Genomic DNA, 17,870 nt, shown 5'->3' on the forward strand with positions numbered 1-17,870 from the left:
CAGGCTGCATTCAGAAAAACATGATCAAAATGCAGCCTAAGGGATCATGCTAGAACTTAATGAATCACTGGTTCATCCTCAGCTGGGTTATTGTCGATAAATTTTTTTTTTCTTTATTGGTTTGGGGAATGTGGGTGTTGCTGGCTAGGCCAGCATTTATTGCCCATCCCTAATTGCCCTTGAGAAGGTGGTGATGAGCTGCCTTCTTGAACCGCTGCAGTCCTTGGGGTGTAGGTATACCAACAATGCTGTTAGGAAGGGAGTTCCAGGATTTTGACCCAGCAACAGTGAAGGAACGGCGATATAGTTTCAAGTCAGGATGGTGTGTGGCTAGAAGGGAACTTGCAGGTGGTGGTGTTCCCATGCATTTGCTGCCCTTGTGCTTCTAGGTGGGAGAGGTTGAGGGTTTAGAAGGTGCTGTCTAAGGAGCTTTGGTGAGTTGCTCCAGTGCATCTTATAGATGGTATACACTGCTGCCACTGTGTGTCAGTGGTGGAGGGAGTGAATGTTGAAGGTGGTGGATGGGTGCCAGTCAAGCAGTCTGCTTTGTCCTGGATGGTGTCGAGCTTCTTGAGTGTTGTTGGAGCTGCACCCATCCAGGCAAGTGGAGAGTATTCCATCACACTCCTGACTTGTGCCTTGTAGATGGTGGACAGGCTTTGGGGAGTTAGGAAGTGAGTTACCTGCTGCATAATTCTCAGCCTCTGGCCTGCTCTCATAGCCACAGCAGTTATGTGCCTTGTCCAGTTCTGTTTCTGGTCAATGGTGACCCCAGGTTGTGATAGTGGGGGATTCAGCGATGGTAATGCCATTGAATGTCAAGGGGACATGGTTAGATTCTCTCTCGTTTGAGATGGTCATTGCCTGGCACTTGTGTTGCACGAATGTTACTTGCCACTCATTAGCCCAAGCCTGGATATTATCCAGGTCTTGCTGCCTATGGACACGGGCTGCTTCAGTATCTGAGGAGTCGCGAATGGTACTGAACATTGTGCAATCATCAGCGAACATCCCCACTTCTGACCTTATGATGGAGGGAAGGTCATTGATGAAGCAGCTGAAGATGTTTGGACCTTGGACGCTCCGTTGAGAAACTCCTGCAATGTCCATGGACTGAAATGATTGACCTCCAACAAATACAACCATCTTCCTTTGCACTAGGTATGACTCCAACCACCGGAGAGTTTTCCCTCTGATTCCCATTGACCTCAGTTTTGCTCGGGCTCCTTGATGCCATACTCAGTCAAATGCTGCCTTGATGTCAAAGGCAGTCACTATCATCTCACCTCTGGAGTTCAGCTCTTTTGTCCATATGTGGACCAAAGCTGTAATGAAGTCAGGAGCTGAGTGGCCCTGGCGGAATCCAAACTGAGTGTCAGTGAGCAGGTTATTGCTGAGATGGTGCCACTTGATAGCACTGCTGACGACCCCTTCCATCACTTTGCTGATGATCGAGGGTAGACTGATAGGGTGGTAATTGGCCGGGTTGGATTTATCCTGCTTTTTGTGCACGGGACATACCTGGGCAATTTTCCACATTGACGGGTCAATGCCAGTGTTGTAGCTGTACTGGAACAGTTTGGCTAGGGGCGCGGCTAGTACTGGAGCACAAGTCTTCAGTACTAATGCCGGAATGTTGTCAGGGCCCACAGCCTTTGCAGTATCCAATGCCTTCAGCCATTTCTTGATATCACGTGCAGTGAATTGGATTGGCTGAATTCTGGGCACCACACTCCAGGAAAGGTAGAAAGGCCTTAGTAAGGGTACAGAGGAGCATCACCAGGAAGTTACCAGGGATGAGGGACTTCAGCTATAAGGAGAGGCTGGAAAAGTTTGCAGTGTTCTCCTTGCAACATAGAAGGTTAAGAGGTGACTGAATAGAGGTTTTCAAGATGATAAGAGGTTTTCAAAGAATAAATAGATAAAAACTATTATCTTTGAGTGGGTCAATAAGCAGCCATAGATTTAAAATCATTAGCAAAAGATCTAAAGGGGAGATGAGAAATATTTTCACTCGAGAGAGTTTGCAGAATCTGGAACACTCCGCCTGAAAATGTGGTGGAAGCTGATTCCATAAACAATCTGAAAAGGGAGTTGGACAGCTACTTAAGAATGAAAAACTTACAGGCTTACAGACGAAAAGCAGGATGTGGGACTAAGCACGACTGCTCTTTCAAAGAGCCAGCACAGACATGATGGATTAAATAGCCCTCTCCTGTGCTTTAAGTTTCTATGATTCTAACCAGTGGTCCTAAAAGTGGTCAATGGAAGTCACCACCAATAAGGTAAGTTCGTTAAAAGATACTTGACGTACACTGCAGTGCTGAGAACTGTTGTTGGCTCCTGCTCTGCCCACTCCCAATCACCCCACTCCCACCCAATGACGTCGCCCTCTCACAATTGGCCAGTCCCTCCTGATTATTTCCCCTCTATTGATATTCGTCCCCTCTTCTTCCAATCGTCCTTCTTCCTCCTAATTGCTTCCCTTCCCTCCTGATCACTTCCCTCATCCTGATCGCCTCCCCGCTCCTAGGAGCTATCTGAGGACTGCTGCTGGTGATGGCAGTGACCAAAAATCCCATGCCAATTCACTGGCAAGGTACCTGGGGATGCCCATCATGTGATCACAACTCATCGGTTTCATTTAAATGAGGTTTGAGACCCAATATTGGAACTGCCTTAGTCCTACCCATTTCAAGCAGGGATTATTCTCTGATGAAAGGTCATCTGTCTCCACAGATGTTGCCTGACCCACTGAGTATTTCGAGCAGTTTCTGTTTTTGTTATTTTTGGCACCCATTGACATGAACCAATTTCTTGATCTAGGTCTTTAATTAATGGTCTCTCCAATCAGTGGCAACTGTTGACATAACTTCAATTTCCAGCAAGTACTATGCAACAAATTCCTGGCATTGCACAGTCTGAATCTGAGCATGCACTCTATGAAGAAAACTCATTAAGTATGTCGCCTCAGTTCTTCATAGAAAATGGTGAAAGTGGTATTTTGGAGCGCCTGAGAAAGAATAGCCACTAATGATGATAAATATTCAGAAAGAAATTGTTTAAAAATTAAGGGATTGAAATTAGAAAGACGCCCAGCATATCAGAATCCCAGAATACTGAGAGAGGTTAAGGGGGAGATAGCAAAGGCACTAGACATACAGAAGTTGTGCCAAAATGAATTCAAGTGGGCTCAATGGATTAGCCTTTACTTTGTTATTATGGGTAAATCTCCAGTCCATAATACTTAATGGATACTTAGAAAGGCACAGGCTAAATGGGTGAGCATGGATTTGTTATGAGTAAGTTGTGCTTGACTAATTCAATTAATATTTTGAAGAAATAAGAATGATGCAATGGATGTTATATATACTTATTATCAAAAGTATTAATATATTAGTGGCTTGTGGCAAAAATCTACACACTTGCTATTAAAGGGAATTTGGCTGAATGGATAAATAGATGGCTAGGAAGGAGGGGTAAATTAATGTTTTATAGCTTGGCAGAATCTGTGCTGGGACCTCCTGTTTTCGATCTATATAAATTCTGTGGACATGCACAGTATAAATTGGGGGCAGGGTTATGTGGTGTAGGGGTGATATGACAAACTGAGGAAGAATGCAGGAGATTGCTGAATGACAGAAACATAGAGTAGAGTCATATAGCACAGAAGGAGGCCATTTGGCTAACATACCTGTGCCAGCTCTTTGATAGAGTTATCCACTTAGTCCCACTCGCTGCTTTTTCTGCATAACTGTGCAATTTTTTTCTTTTTAAGGATATATCCAAATTTCTTTCGAATGTTACTATTGAATCTGCTTCATCGCTTATCAGGCAGATTAGCAGAGTTGCAGTTCAATGCAGAGAAATGTAAAGTAGTACATTTTGGGAACAAGAATAGTGAAAAGCATATTTTCGACGGTGTTGAGGAACAGAAAGATCTAAGAGTGTCAGTACATGGATCTTTAAGGGTGGGACTGCATGAAGAATGACTAAATACAAAAAATAAGAGTTTCAGGTTTTATAAATAAGGGTACTGAACACAAAAGGAAGAAAATTATGTTGAATTTGCACAAGGAATTTGTTCGGCCACAACTGAAGCCTTGCAGGCTGTTCTGGTCACTCCATTATATGAAGGACATTTGAATCATGGAAAGGCTAGTCTAAAATGTCTCCAAAAATGAAAGTTATGGTTATGAAGAAAGACTGAAAAAGCTGGAATAAAATCAGAAAATGCTGAAAACATTCAGTGGGAGAGTGGAGAGAGAAACATAGGGTTAACAGTTCAGGTCAATGACCTATTGTCAGAACTGGAGCTTTTATTATTGGAACAGAGAATGTTAAGGGGAATATAATAGAAGTTTTCAAAATTATATAACTTTTTGATAGCTAAAATGAGCCGACTGGCCTCCTCCTGTGCTGCAATTTCTATGATTCAAGGACCACATACCAATGATGCCTAAGCCCAGGAGGCCACCACGCCCCCCACCTCCTGCCACCAGGGAAGCTAAACTCCACTTTCCTATGCAATGCTGGTAAATACCAGGTACCTACCTTCAACCTGGTACATGTTGCCTATCATCTTTCTGTGTATCTAGGGACTTAAGAAAGGTAAGGATATAAAAATTGATAACATACGTAAAGTACCATATAATCAAGGCTACTGATTTAATTTACTTGGAAAATTGGACACAGTTATAGAACTAAATCTTGAGAGCTGCACTGACAAATTCCAATGGTGGAGGGGTGGCCAGGCATTTCTTTTGCTCATGACCTTTTAGTAGTGACATCAGTTTGGGAAGAGGGGGTGCCCATGATCCCCATAAATCCTGATAAATATACAATAATGCAGCCAATGGTAAATACGCCTGCGGACGCAGGCACACATGCCATCCTGGCCTATAAGTTCGCCCACAATGCCAGATTCAAATGACATTCCCATTTGACTTGCCGGCCGACCATCAAAATAGCCATACAAGGAATTCTACAACTGTTTCATCATTATGCTTGTTGGTCTTTGACTCCTAATGGAGTAGCAAAGAACTTTCTTACAACCCACCTCATCCATTGGTTGGGTGCCAATGTGTGCAGCTACTGGTACAGGCACCAACCATAATGTTTGAATGAACCTATATCCAGATTTGGGATGAGTCATTGCAGGGACAAAGTAGCAAATGAAAGTTCCATCCTGCGTCAGTATTTTGTACTAAATACTGTTCATTACCTGCCCTATGCTACATAAGTTGTGTTGGTTTAGCGTTAAGTCTGTTAAAATGTACACTCAACAACAACAACTTTCATTTATATAGCACCTTTAACATGATAAAATTGCAGGGTGCTTCACAAGACTGTAATCAGACAAAAAAATTACACTGAGCCAGAAAAGGAGATATCAGGACAGGTGACCAAAAGCTTGGTCAAAGAGGTAAGTTTTAAGCAGTGTCTTATAGGAGGAGAGAGTCATGGCGAACCAGAAAGGTTTAGGGAGGGAATTCCTGAGCTTATGGCCTAGACAGCTGAAGTCATGGTCACCACTGGTGAGACAAAGGAAGTGGGAGGTGCTCAAGAGTCCAGAATTGGAATAATGCAGAGTTAGTTTAGTTTAGTTTAGTTTAGAGATACAGCACTGAAACAGGCCCTTCGGCCCACCGAGTCTGTGCCGAACATCAACCACCCATTTATACTAATCCTACACTAATCCCATATTCCTATCACATCCCCACCTGTCCCTATATATTTCTCTACCACCTACCTACACTAGGGGCAATTTATAATGGCCAATTAACCTATCAACCTGCAAGTCTTTGGCATGTGGGAGGAAACCGGAGCACCCGGAGGAAACCCACACAGACACAGGGAGAACTTGCAAACTCCGCACAGGCAGTACCCAGAATCGAACCCGGGTCCCTGGAGCTGTGAGGCTGCGGTGCTAACCACTGCGCCACTGTGGAGGTTTATAGGCTGGAGGAGGTTACAATGATGGATAGGAGTGAGGCCTTGAATGATTTGAACACGACGATGAGAATTTTAAAATCGAGGTGTTCGTGGACCAATAGCCACCTATTGGAGACAAAGGGAATAACATGGCAGTATTTAGTGTATTTCAGTAAACCTGCAGAGAATTGCAAGGGTTTTCAAGTTTGATCTCTGGCTCTTGCTATAACTTACCAGCGAGCTGCTAAAGGCACACTGGATCATAGGTACATGAGGTCTGCTTAAATGATTAGTGATGTTAACGTAACTCTAAAGATGATAAAATATGATTATTCATAAACAAATTCCAAATCTCGAAAATGTAAAAATATTAACTGATTCATTGTCCTCAACACAATTCTTTATCCATGAAATCAGCATTTATTTATGTAAGTTTTTTTTGTTCTTCAAAATGAGGGATGTTGGTACTGAGGTATCAAACTCTTCCCATTTCAGGCATCCAGTATTAGCTTCAAGTATTGCCAAGTCAGATACAGCATAGATAGATAGAGACAAACATTTAATCAAAAATAATCAGAGGTGCCCATACCCTGCACACAATTTCCCAATTCGCATGTATAGGTGAAAATGGTTCAGGCTTTCCAATTGACTCTTTGGGCAGGTGCCATGGGTACATCATCGATATTGCACCAGTTTGGTGCCCAACCCAAAAGTTTCCTCCTATGTTAGGAGCAAAGAAGTGAGTACTATTTAAACATGAAATTCTGGAAGGTCTTAGAGCAGTACAAACCAAATTAGAACTGACTTTACACCTAAAGACAAAATTTGGCCTTAAGGTGTCCAGCAGCAGATTTCATCTTCAGATGTAAGACTTAAGATGGTAGCTCATTTAAAGAGCACAGTAATGCTGTTACAAGTAGCCAGTGTGAAGCAAAAGCAGTGTGATAATTGAAAAGAGGTTTAGTGATGCTAAATTGCAGTAAAATCTAGAACTTACAGAGACCTGCAAAACATGGGTGGTTAAATTAGTATCTTTATTGCAACAGTACTTCTTTAAATACAGGATTTCTAGTTATTCTTTCACCAAAGGCTTTAACAGAATCAAAATTTCTCACTCTGGAAAAAAGCTACATAAAGCTGTCCATGTATAAAAACAGGTCTAAGAATGTAAATTATAGGATCACAGAATTGTTACAGTGCAGAAGGCCCATAATGTCTGCACCAGCTCTCCGAATGAGCAATTCACTTAATGCCACTCCCCGGCCTTCTCCCAGTAACCCTGCACATGCTTCATTTTCATATAACAGTCTAATTCCCTTTTGAATGCTTCAATTGAACCTGCCTCCATCACACTCTCAGGCAGCGCATTCCAGACCTTAACCACTCTGCGTGAAAAAGTTTCTCCTCATGTCACTTTTCCTTCATTTACCAATTGCTTTAAATCTGTGCCCTCTCATTCTCAATCCTTTCACAAGTGGGAACAGTTTCTGTCTATGTACTCTGTCCAGACCCCTCATGATTTTGAATACCTTTATCAAATCACCTCTCTGCTTTCACTTCTCCAAGGAAAACAGTCCCAACTTCTCCAATCTATCTTCATAACTGAAGTTTTCCATCCCTGGAACCATTCTCGTGTATCTTTTCTGCACCTTCTCCAATGCCTTCACATCTTTCCTAAAAATGTTGTCAAAGTTATGACTTATTATAGTCACAGAATATGAAAGTCTAATTGGGAACTGTTTTTCTTCTGAGTTGTAAAAGCAGGTTTACATCTGATGGGCTCAATATTATTAGAGGAAAAAGTACTCTATTTCCTTGAAATCTGCCTGTGTATAATTTCAGCATCTATCGTTAAAAAAAACAGCTCCCTAACTACCAATCTTGTTTCATAACAAAGTCCTTGTTTAGGATTCAAGTTTCATAACAACATTATAACTGCTCCTTCCTTGAGTTTGTACAATGGCATGTCCATTGGATTGGACTGTGTAGAAACTCTGGAGGGTATAGACTGTTGGCATCTTCTTAGTCTATAGAATCAACGCTGATGTATTTTTTAATTCATCTGACAGCATTTCTAAAACAATTTCATTCAGATCTAGCGAATCTTCATTTTTAGCTCAAAGAACAGCTTTTGAATAATAAATTGTATCAAATAATTGTGCCTGCTATTTTGCCACACTTAACCAATTCCATCATCTCATCCACCCGTCCCATGCCATCTCTTCCAATCCATGCTATTCCATTCTTCCCATGCCATCCCCATCCCGCTCTTGCCATCCCCATTCCTCCCATCAATCCCATCCCTCACAGAAGCACTCTCTCCGGCCACGATATCTTTGTTGTTGGACTCCCCTTACCTTCCGCTGATTTTGCTCTCACCCAACCACTTCTACCCCCCCCCCACCCCGCCAACCCTGCCACCACCACCAACTGTTGACAGCAACACGTGGATCATGCATTCCAGTCCTTCACATGCCCCACATGCCTCCACATGTGTCACCAATAGCCACGCCCCTTAAACTGACCAATCAAAGCAGTCCAGACAGACAAAAACTGAGTATTATTGTAGGTTGGGGTCCAACCCGAATCCAGAGACAAGCATTGTGATTCCTTCTAGAGTCAATAAGTTCACAATGCTTAGTGTTGATGTGGAATAATTGTTCATGAATCAAACTAATTTGTCTCGTTATAGAATGTGCAGGATTATGGTGAGAAGGCAGGGGAATGGAACTGAGGGAGTTGCTCTTTCAGAGAGCCGGTGTGGACATGATGGCCGAATGGCCTCCTTCTGCACTGTAACGATGCTGTGATTCTGTGATAGCATATACAGACTATAGTGGTGTGCACTTATTTTTTTTTAAATTGTCACTACTATTAATACAAGTATGACATTATGTAACTTAGAATTCTCCAAATTTCTGAATATGAATATTGCTTTTGAAGTTAATTTCACACTTTAGTGTGTGCATTTTTATACAGAAAGTGATCTACATAGCAAACATAGAAATTCCACAAAATTCATGCTAAGCAAGTTCATTTGGAATGTGACCCTATTTGATCGATCACATATATGCTTATATTGTACGAGTCCAGATATTTTGAATTTGTTTTGAGCTCTTGGGGTTCATGTTAGTGCGTGAGTGTATGCATGTTAAATGTGCAGCCGCTACTTGTATGGTCTTGCATTTAGTCACTAAAATTTATACATGGAGCATAACTTCAGTCCTAGTTTTAAAAGGTTTTGGTGGTTCAGACTGCTTGGGGATTTTTAAATCTTACTTGGAATTAATATAAATGATTAGAAAGTGCAGACATTTCTACCTACATTTTCTAAACAGTTAAATGTAAACTGCTGGCACAGGACTCTGCACATTGTCATGCAGACCCCCATCTGCCAAGAATGAGGCATATTAATTTTGTCATATGAACATTGATTTTAAACTAAAATAAATACAAGAAACGCTGGAAATACTCAGCAGGTATGGCAGCATCTATGGAGAGAGAAGCAGAGTTAACATTTCAGGTCAGTGACCCTTCTTCAGAACTCTTCTGAACCTGCTGGGCAACCTGTTTTTTTTTTTTGAATTGTGCCACAGAGAAAGACTCAGAAGGCTTTTGAGCTGGAACCTGTAGCAAGGAAGCCTCTCTCTCCCTCTCTCTCTCTCGCTTTCTCCCAAGCCACCGGACCCATGGAAGACACATAAACCTCAAGAGACAAAAGACTCTGACCTTGAAACAAGTTGAAGCATGTACTGGGCCCCAACGAATTGCAAGTCTGACTGGCAACCAAAGACTTCACAGCAAACTCAAAGGACAGTAAAATTTCTTTTGGGCCTCCTTATCTCGAGAGACAATGGATACGCGCCTGGAGGTGGTCAGTGGTTTGTGAAGCAGCGCCTGGAGTGGCTATAAAGGCCAATTCTGGAGTGACAGGCTCTTCCACAGGTGCTGCAGAGAAATTTGTTTGTTGGGGCTGTTGCACAGTTGGCTCTCCCCTTGCGCCTCTGTCTTTTTTACTTATAACCCGTAACTGCTGCCTTCCGTGTTGTTTCAGTCGCTGTGAGGCAACTATGGAGTGACCTCTCCATGGCGCATGCCTGGGCAAATTTATGGAGGTTGAGAGTTGCCCAGTCGTCAAAACCCCCCTCTCGGCCTTTCTGGTGGGGTCCAAAGGAGTGCAGGACACGACGTTTGGCACCAGTATGGCTGCAGGAACTGCTGGAAACATGCCAAAGGTGACACATGACCGCCTACGGGGTTCCGCTCCGGATTTTCTGTTAGGGTTTACTCCCTTAGCCTTGGTCTCTCCCGAGACGCCCACAAGGCAGTGGGGTTGTTGGGGCCCCTACACAGGTGTAGGATGGTAAAATAGAATCCCATCTATTGCCTCAAACTTTTCCCCTTTATTCTTTTCTGCTTTTCTGTCTGTATCTGCGTGTGCGTTTATCGCGTATGCAAGCTAGCGTGGTCGCGTCGCATATTCGTAGTCGGTAATTGGATTAGAGTTTAAGATGATTAAACTTCTACTTTTCTTGTTTAAAATCTAAAAAAACCTGTCTGAATTGATTTTTTTACCTTGCAATTGGAGCAGTGAACAAGGATTCACTGAGGGGAAGCTAAAAACATGGTGATTTTAAAATTAAACCCTGTTACGGTTAAACCAGGAAAAGGCTGAGCGGGAACCCCTAGACTCCTTCTCACCTGGTCGTAACAACATGCATGTAGCTGTTCATTCACATCGTTCTCTACTGGCGAGGCGAATTGTATTTTCAGCCAGGCTGTATTAATGAGGTAAAACCAAAAAGTGCTGGAAATACTCAGCAGGTATGGCAGCATCTGTGGAGAGAGAAGCAAAGTTAACGTTTCAGGTCAGTGACCTTTCATCAGAACTGGTACTGTCTAGCTGGAACTAATACTGCAGCTAAAAATTAGAGACTAGTAGTTACAGTTTAAAAGCAGAATACTGTCCGGAGGTGGTTGCACACTGAAAGACAAATCCAAACGTAAAACCGCTGTATAACTTTTTCATGAAAATGGGATTGAACTAAAGGAAAACTCAGCCTTGTCCAAATATATAATCACTAGCCCCTCCCCATGTTTTCTGAGGCTCCACTGGTGGCACTGAGCTTTGTTGCTGATGTGCACAGATTGTAAAGTTAAATGTATGTTCTCAAGTGTCCAGTTTGTTGTATGTCAAACTTTTGCAAGTTGGAATTTTTGGAGCAGAAAAGAGGCAACACCACAGGTACGTTAAACACATATTTCAATAGTAAAGTCATACAAAGTAAGTCCCACACTGAATTTCATGGCTCTGGGTAAGGATCTCACCCCAGCATACACTTTGCCTTTATAAAGGACTGTTACGGGTATTGCATGTGATAAGATAGTTGTTTAAATAAACAGAAAGGAATACCACTTCATGAATAAATAAAAACAGAAAGTGCTGGAAATACTCAGCAGGTCAGGCAGCATCTCTGGAGAGAGAAGCAGAGTTAACATTTCAGGTCTGTGACCTTTCATCAGAAAGCACTGCAGCAACTCACCAAAGCTCCTTTGACAGCACCTTCCAAACCCATGACCTCTTCCACCTAGAACAAGGCCAGCAGACACATGGGAACACCACCACCTGTAAGTTCTCCTTCAAGCCACACACCATCATGATTTGGAAATATATCACCGTTCTTTCACTGTCACTGGATCAAAATCCTGGAACTCGCTCCCTAACAGCACTGTGGGTGTACCTGCACTCAAAGGACTGCAGCAGTTCAAGAAGGCCGCTCACCACCACCTTGTCAAGGGCAATTAGGGATGGACAACAAATGTTGACCTTGCCAGCTATGCCCACATCACATGAAAGAATTAATAAAAATGCTTTATTGACCACCTTATCTACTTGTCCTGCTACACTGAGGGATCTGAGGACATGCACTACAAGATCCCTCTGTAACTCTACACTTCTCAGAATCTTACCATTTATTGTGTATTCCCTTGCCTTGGTTGTCCTCCCCAAATGCATTACCTCACACTTCTGTGGATTAAATTCCAATTGTCACTTTTCTGCCCACTTGACCAGTCCATTGATATCTTCCTGCGGTCTCTAGCTTTCTTCCTCACTATCAACCACACACCCAATTTTCGTATCATCTGCAAACTTCTTAATCATGACACCTACATTTATATATACTATAAACAGCAAGGGACCCAGTAATGAGCCCTACAAAACCCCACTGGAAACAGCCTTCCAGTCACAAAAACGCCTATGAACCATAATAATTAAAGCAAAATACTGCAGATACTGGAAATCTCAAATACAAGAAATGCTGGAAATACTCAGCAGGTCGGGCAGCATCTGTGGAGAGAGAAGCAGAGTTAACGTTTCAAATCAGTGACCCTTCATCAGAACTGGCAAAGGTTACAAATGTAATAGGTTTTAAGCAAATAAAGCGGGGGTGGACCTATTGACCATAACCCTTTGCTTCCTGCCACTGAGCCAATTTTGGATCCAATTTGCCACTTTCTCTTGGATCCCATGAGCTTTTAATTTACTGACTAGTGTGCAATGTGTGATCTTGTCAAAAGCCTTGCTAAAATCCATGTAGACTACTCTTATCAACCCTCCTTGTCACCCCCTCAGAAAATTCAGTCAAGTTAGTCAGACAGGACCTTCCCTTAACAAATCCATGTTGACTGTCTTTGATTAATCCGTTTCTTTCTAAATGACCTCTTTTGGACCAACTGGGAGGTTGTTAATAAGGGGGTACTAAGTGCTCCTTCTGATAGGCACTGTAACAAAAATCCCAAAAACTTTAAAGGAAACTTAGCTAATGTTACGATCATGTTAGGGACCGTTAACTTTTAAAAAGAATAAGTCGAATTCCCAGTTATTACTGAAAGAATTACGCCACAAGATTTCATGTTGTAAGCAAAAACAACGTTAAACAAAGCAAAACACTAATAAATTAACACTACAACTTGAGACATTTATATTTTAAATTTAACATCCTACAGAACACTCCCGTTTGACTTTTACTTCTACCCTGAGTTCCCTATCCTTTATAGGATCTTGGTGGTTTGTTCACTTCTCCTGGGACCAATCCAAAGTGTATCACAGGTCTTAGGAATTCACTTCAATTCCTTATTTTCTCAGCTGTCTTCTGAGGTATGAGATCAGCACCTGAATCTGGGCTTCTCAGCTTGGGCCTGCCTCAAAACAGAAACAGCCCTGGTTCCCAATAGCCTCTTTGCTCCTGAGTCCAACTGACTTCCATAAGCCAACTTGTTTGTCTAAAAGCCAACTTTCTGGTCTAAAAACCAACTTGCTTGTCTAAAAGCCAACTTGCTTGTCCAAAGGCCAACTCTCTTCCCTAAAAGACAACTTGCTTGTCTAAAAGATTACTTTCTTGTCTAAAAGCCTGTCTAAAAGCCAACTGACTGTCTAAAAGCCAACTGACTGACTGTGTCAGCAAGCACACAGATCAAAAATGCCAAAAGACACCCCCTGTATCATCTATCTCCATAGCAAGTGGTACATATGGAATGTCTCAGATAGCAATTTAAGTTAGTTACCTCCAACTCCAAATCTTCTCTTTGTCTGGGAAACCATATGAATAATTTAAACCCCTGATGATGGCAGCTGCAGGCACACCGTCTCCATCAAAAAGTTCGGAGAGGCTCCCATTGTTTAGGGTCTTCACACTTCCCAATATGACCTTACTTAATAAACATGGGCTATCCATTTATTTGTAAGTAGGTTTGTTTGCCAGATTCTCAAGCCAGGTGTTTTCATTTGTCTTGCATTAAAAAAAAATCAATTCCCAAATTAAAAGTTACCTCCAGAAAATTAATATAAATCATGAACCCAGTGATCGTAAAACTAATCAGACTAAAATGACATTCCCAGGGGTGATGATGCACTCCAGCCCCAACAGTCGTGGAAGGCCTGAAGCATACTGTTGGACATCATGCGCTTCCTCTCCAGGGACACCCAGGCACGGACGTAGCTGCAGAAGAGAGGCAGGCAATGGGGCTGAACAACCCCTCAACTGCCCGCTGCCTGTTGATGGCCACTTTGGCCAAGTCCAGGAGCAGTCCCACGAGGAGGTCCTCCAATCTGCCCACTGCCCTCCACATCGGGTGGCCAAAGATCAGGACTGTAGGATTGAAGTGCATCCAGAAATTGAGAAGCAGCCCTCTCAAATAATGGAAGAGGGGTTGCAACCTCTCACACTTCTCCAAGCTGCATAAATATGGCAATTTATATGGTCTCTCAGAATTTTTCCCAACAATTTACCCATCACCAAGGTCAGACTGACTGGCCTGGAATTACTTGATCTATCCCTTCTCTTTTTAGACAACAGTGCAACATTAGCCATCCTCCAGTCCTGCAGCACCATGCCTTTAGTCAGTGAGGATTGGAAGATAATGGGTCACAGCTTCTACTATTTCTTTGCATGCTTCCCTTAGCAGCCTGGGATACATTTCATCCAGGCCTGGCAATTTATCCAGTTTCAAGGATGATAAGCACCTTAATATTTCCTCCCTCATATGTTGATCTTAACCAATAGTTCACACTCCTCCTCCTTAACTACAATGTGTGCTCCGTCCCCCTCTTTTGTGAAAACCAACATAAAATGTTCATTAAGAAACATGCCCACAACTTCTGCCTCCACACAAAAGTTATCCTTGTGGTCTCTGATTAGCCCTTCTTTATTTGAAGAATTCTGCACCCTCTATACTTTTTACACTGAATTTATTCCAGTTAATAAAAGCAAAATACTGCGGATGCTGGAAATCTGAAACAAAAACAAGAAATGCTGGATTCACTCAGCAGGTCTGGCAGCATCTGTGGAAAGAGAAGCAGAGTTAACGTTTCGGGTCAGTGACCCTTCTTCGGAACTGACAAATATTAGAAAAGTCACAGATTATAAACAAGTGAGGTGGGGGTTGGGCAAGAGATAACAAAGGAGAAGGTGCAGATTGGACCAGGCCACATAGCTGACCAAAAGGTCACGGAGCAAAGGCAAACAATATGTTAATGGTGTGTTGAAAGACAAAGCATTAGTACAGATTAGGTGTGAATATACTGAATATTGAACAGCAGCAAGTGCAAACCTGAAGAAGTCATTTTTAGTTATTTTTTCTTCCTTTTTTTTACATTCCTTTTTACATTTTTTACTATCTTTTTTTGCATTTATTTCATTTCATCTTAGTTTGTTCAGTTTGCTTACCCACTGTTTTTTTCAGGTTGTTTTTCTTCAGGTTTGCACTTGCTGCTGTTCAATATTCAGTATATTCACACCTAATCTGTACTAATGCTTTGTCTTTCAACACACCATTAACATATTGTTTGCCTTTGCTCCATGACCTTTTGGTCAGCTATGTGGCCTGGTCCAATCTGCACCTTCTCCTTTGTTATCTCTTGCCCAACCCCCACCTCACTTGTTTATAATCTGTGACTTTTCTAATATTTGTCAGTTCCGAAGAAGGGTCACTGACCCGAAACGTTAACTCTGCTTCTCTTTCCACAGATGCTGCCAGACCTGCTGAGTGAATCCAGCATTTCTTGTTTTTGTTATCCCAGTTAATATTAGGCTAGTTAAAATCCCCTACTATTACTGCCTTTTTTTTCCTGTACTTCTCTGCAATTTGCTTACTTATTTGCTCTTCTATCTCCTTCTGACTTTTTGGGGTCTATACTATACTCCCAGCAGTGTGATTGTCCCTTTTGTGTTTCTCAGTTCAACCCATATAGCCTCATTTGATGCTCCTTATAGCATATCATCCCTCCTCACAGCTGTGATTGTTTCTTTAATGAAAATTGCAACCCTTCTTTTTTAATCCCCTCTCTATCCCATCAGAAAACTCTATAACCAGGAATGTTGAGCAACCATTCCTGAGCTCCTTTAAGCCACATTTCAGTAATCGCTATGATGGCTGGAATTTTACACCACCCCAGCGAGCTGGATGGTGGCGGGGGTTTGGGGGGGGGGGTGGGGCGGTGCGGTGGTGGCATAAAATGAAGCGGGGGCTCCAGGAGGCCTTCCCGACTCACTCCCATCTCCACCCCACTTTACGTAGGGTTGGGGGGGGGGGTGCAAAAAATGGGCCGCCCGCCCCAGGCCAATCAAGGCCCTTAAGTTGCCAATTAATGGCCACTTAAGGGCCTTCGCCCACCTCCATGTGGATTTTACCCATGGCAAGCAGGCATCCTGGAGCCGGGAAAGACTGCCCAGTGAAATCTGGCGGCCTCTCAGCTCCCCGGGGCTAGGCCCTGACAAAGGGGTACAGGGTGCCCGATTGAGGGCCACACCCGCTTCCCCAACCACCTCCAGAACCCAAGGCGTGCCCTTTCCCCCCAAATGAACACCCTTGTCTTTTCGGGGCCTGGCCGATTATCCCTGGCGAAGCAAACCAAATTTACCTGCACTCCTGGCTCCATATCCTCGGCTGGGCTGTATTCCCAGCAGTTGCCACTGCTCCCAGTGGCGCTGCTGGGATTAAGAGCTGCCGGCCCGATGATTGGCCGGCAGCTCAATGAGGTGGGACTTCCTCCCTCAAGCGGGTGGAAGTTCTGTCTCGGAACAATTAAAGCCAGGGGACCCATAAATTGCTGAAAGTTGAACAGCCGCAAGCTGTTCCAGTGAACATCACCGCAAGCTCAAGGAACAGCATCTCATTTACCGATTAGGCACACTACAGCCTGCCGGACTGAACATTGAGTTCAATAATTTCAGAGCATGACGGGCCCCCCATTTTACTTTTATTTTTAGTTATTTTTTTCTTTTTCCCTTTAAAAAATTTTTTTTGTGTGTTTATTTTATTTCATCTCAGTTTGTTCAGTTTGCTTACCCACTGATTTTTCATGTTTGTACTTGCGGCTGTTCAATTTTCAGTCCGTTAACACCCTTTCTGTACTAATGCTTTGTCTTTCAACACACCATTAACATATCTTTGCTCCATGACCTTCTGGTCAGCTATTCTGTGACCTTGTCCTATCTACACCTTCTCCTCTGTTATCTCTTGCCCCACCCCCACTTTACTTGCTTATAACCTTTTACATTTCTAATATTTGCCAATTCTGAAGAAGGGTCACTGACCTGAAACGTTAACTCTGCTTCTCTCTCCACAGATGCTGCCAGACCTGCTGAGTGTTTCCAGCATTTCTTGTTTTTATTTTAGATTTCCAGCATCCGCAGTATTTTGCTTTTAATTTATGGTTTCATGAATGGCATTCATGCTCTGATGCCTCTACAAAATGGGCATTATGCTTGTGTGAATCTTGACTGGGACTGTTGGCATGCTGCTTGTCTATGAGCCCATGTCGGCTGAGCCTCTTCCTGTTGTTATCTGAATAAGTACATTTCTAGCAGGGGTGGCTGGAGACTGATCAGGAACAAGAACCGGGACTGATTTTCCCCTTCCTAATCTAGGGGTACTGAGACAGATTAGCTCTCCTAAATAAATGAGTTCCAGCTACTCTTTCAAATGTCTGAAGGACCATCCTAACTGAATCATAACCGTGCACATGTAATAACCGAGAGTGACTTGAACCTGAAATCTGGAATGGAAATAGGAACAGAGATTCTGATAGTGGGTGCAAACATTATATGGCATAAATACAAAATGAAACTGCAACTTTCCATCAAGCACATGTTCTCACCAGATGGCTGCTAGTAGTAACATTCCTTTTTTTCACTAATTTTATTTAAAACGCCAAAATGAATTTTAAGCATGGAACACAAGTTTATACGCATGCCAATTTTTTTATTGCTAAAATTGGTAAAGGCAGGAATTCCAACGCTCGCTTCATCAAACTTGCTAGGTGCTAAACAAGTATTTGCTTTTTAAAAAAAAATTCCTGAACATTGAATCCTGATTTGACTTGTGTATTTTAACCTCAACAGAAATACATTTAATATCAAGCCTCTGTCCCTTTT

General features: G+C 42.6%; 1 protein-coding gene across 5 annotated transcripts in view; it reads left to right on the top strand.

Moving 5' to 3' along the window:
• Positions 1 to 17,870, top strand: part of flt3 (fms related receptor tyrosine kinase 3) — a 122,075-nt gene that overhangs the window by 4,791 nt on the left and 99,414 nt on the right. The gene's annotated exons all lie outside the window — the stretch shown is intronic.

The sequence above is a fragment of the Heterodontus francisci genome, chromosome 6, assembly GCF_036365525.1.
Source record: "Heterodontus francisci isolate sHetFra1 chromosome 6, sHetFra1.hap1, whole genome shotgun sequence".
Classification (NCBI taxonomy): domain Eukaryota; kingdom Metazoa; phylum Chordata; class Chondrichthyes; order Heterodontiformes; family Heterodontidae; genus Heterodontus; species Heterodontus francisci.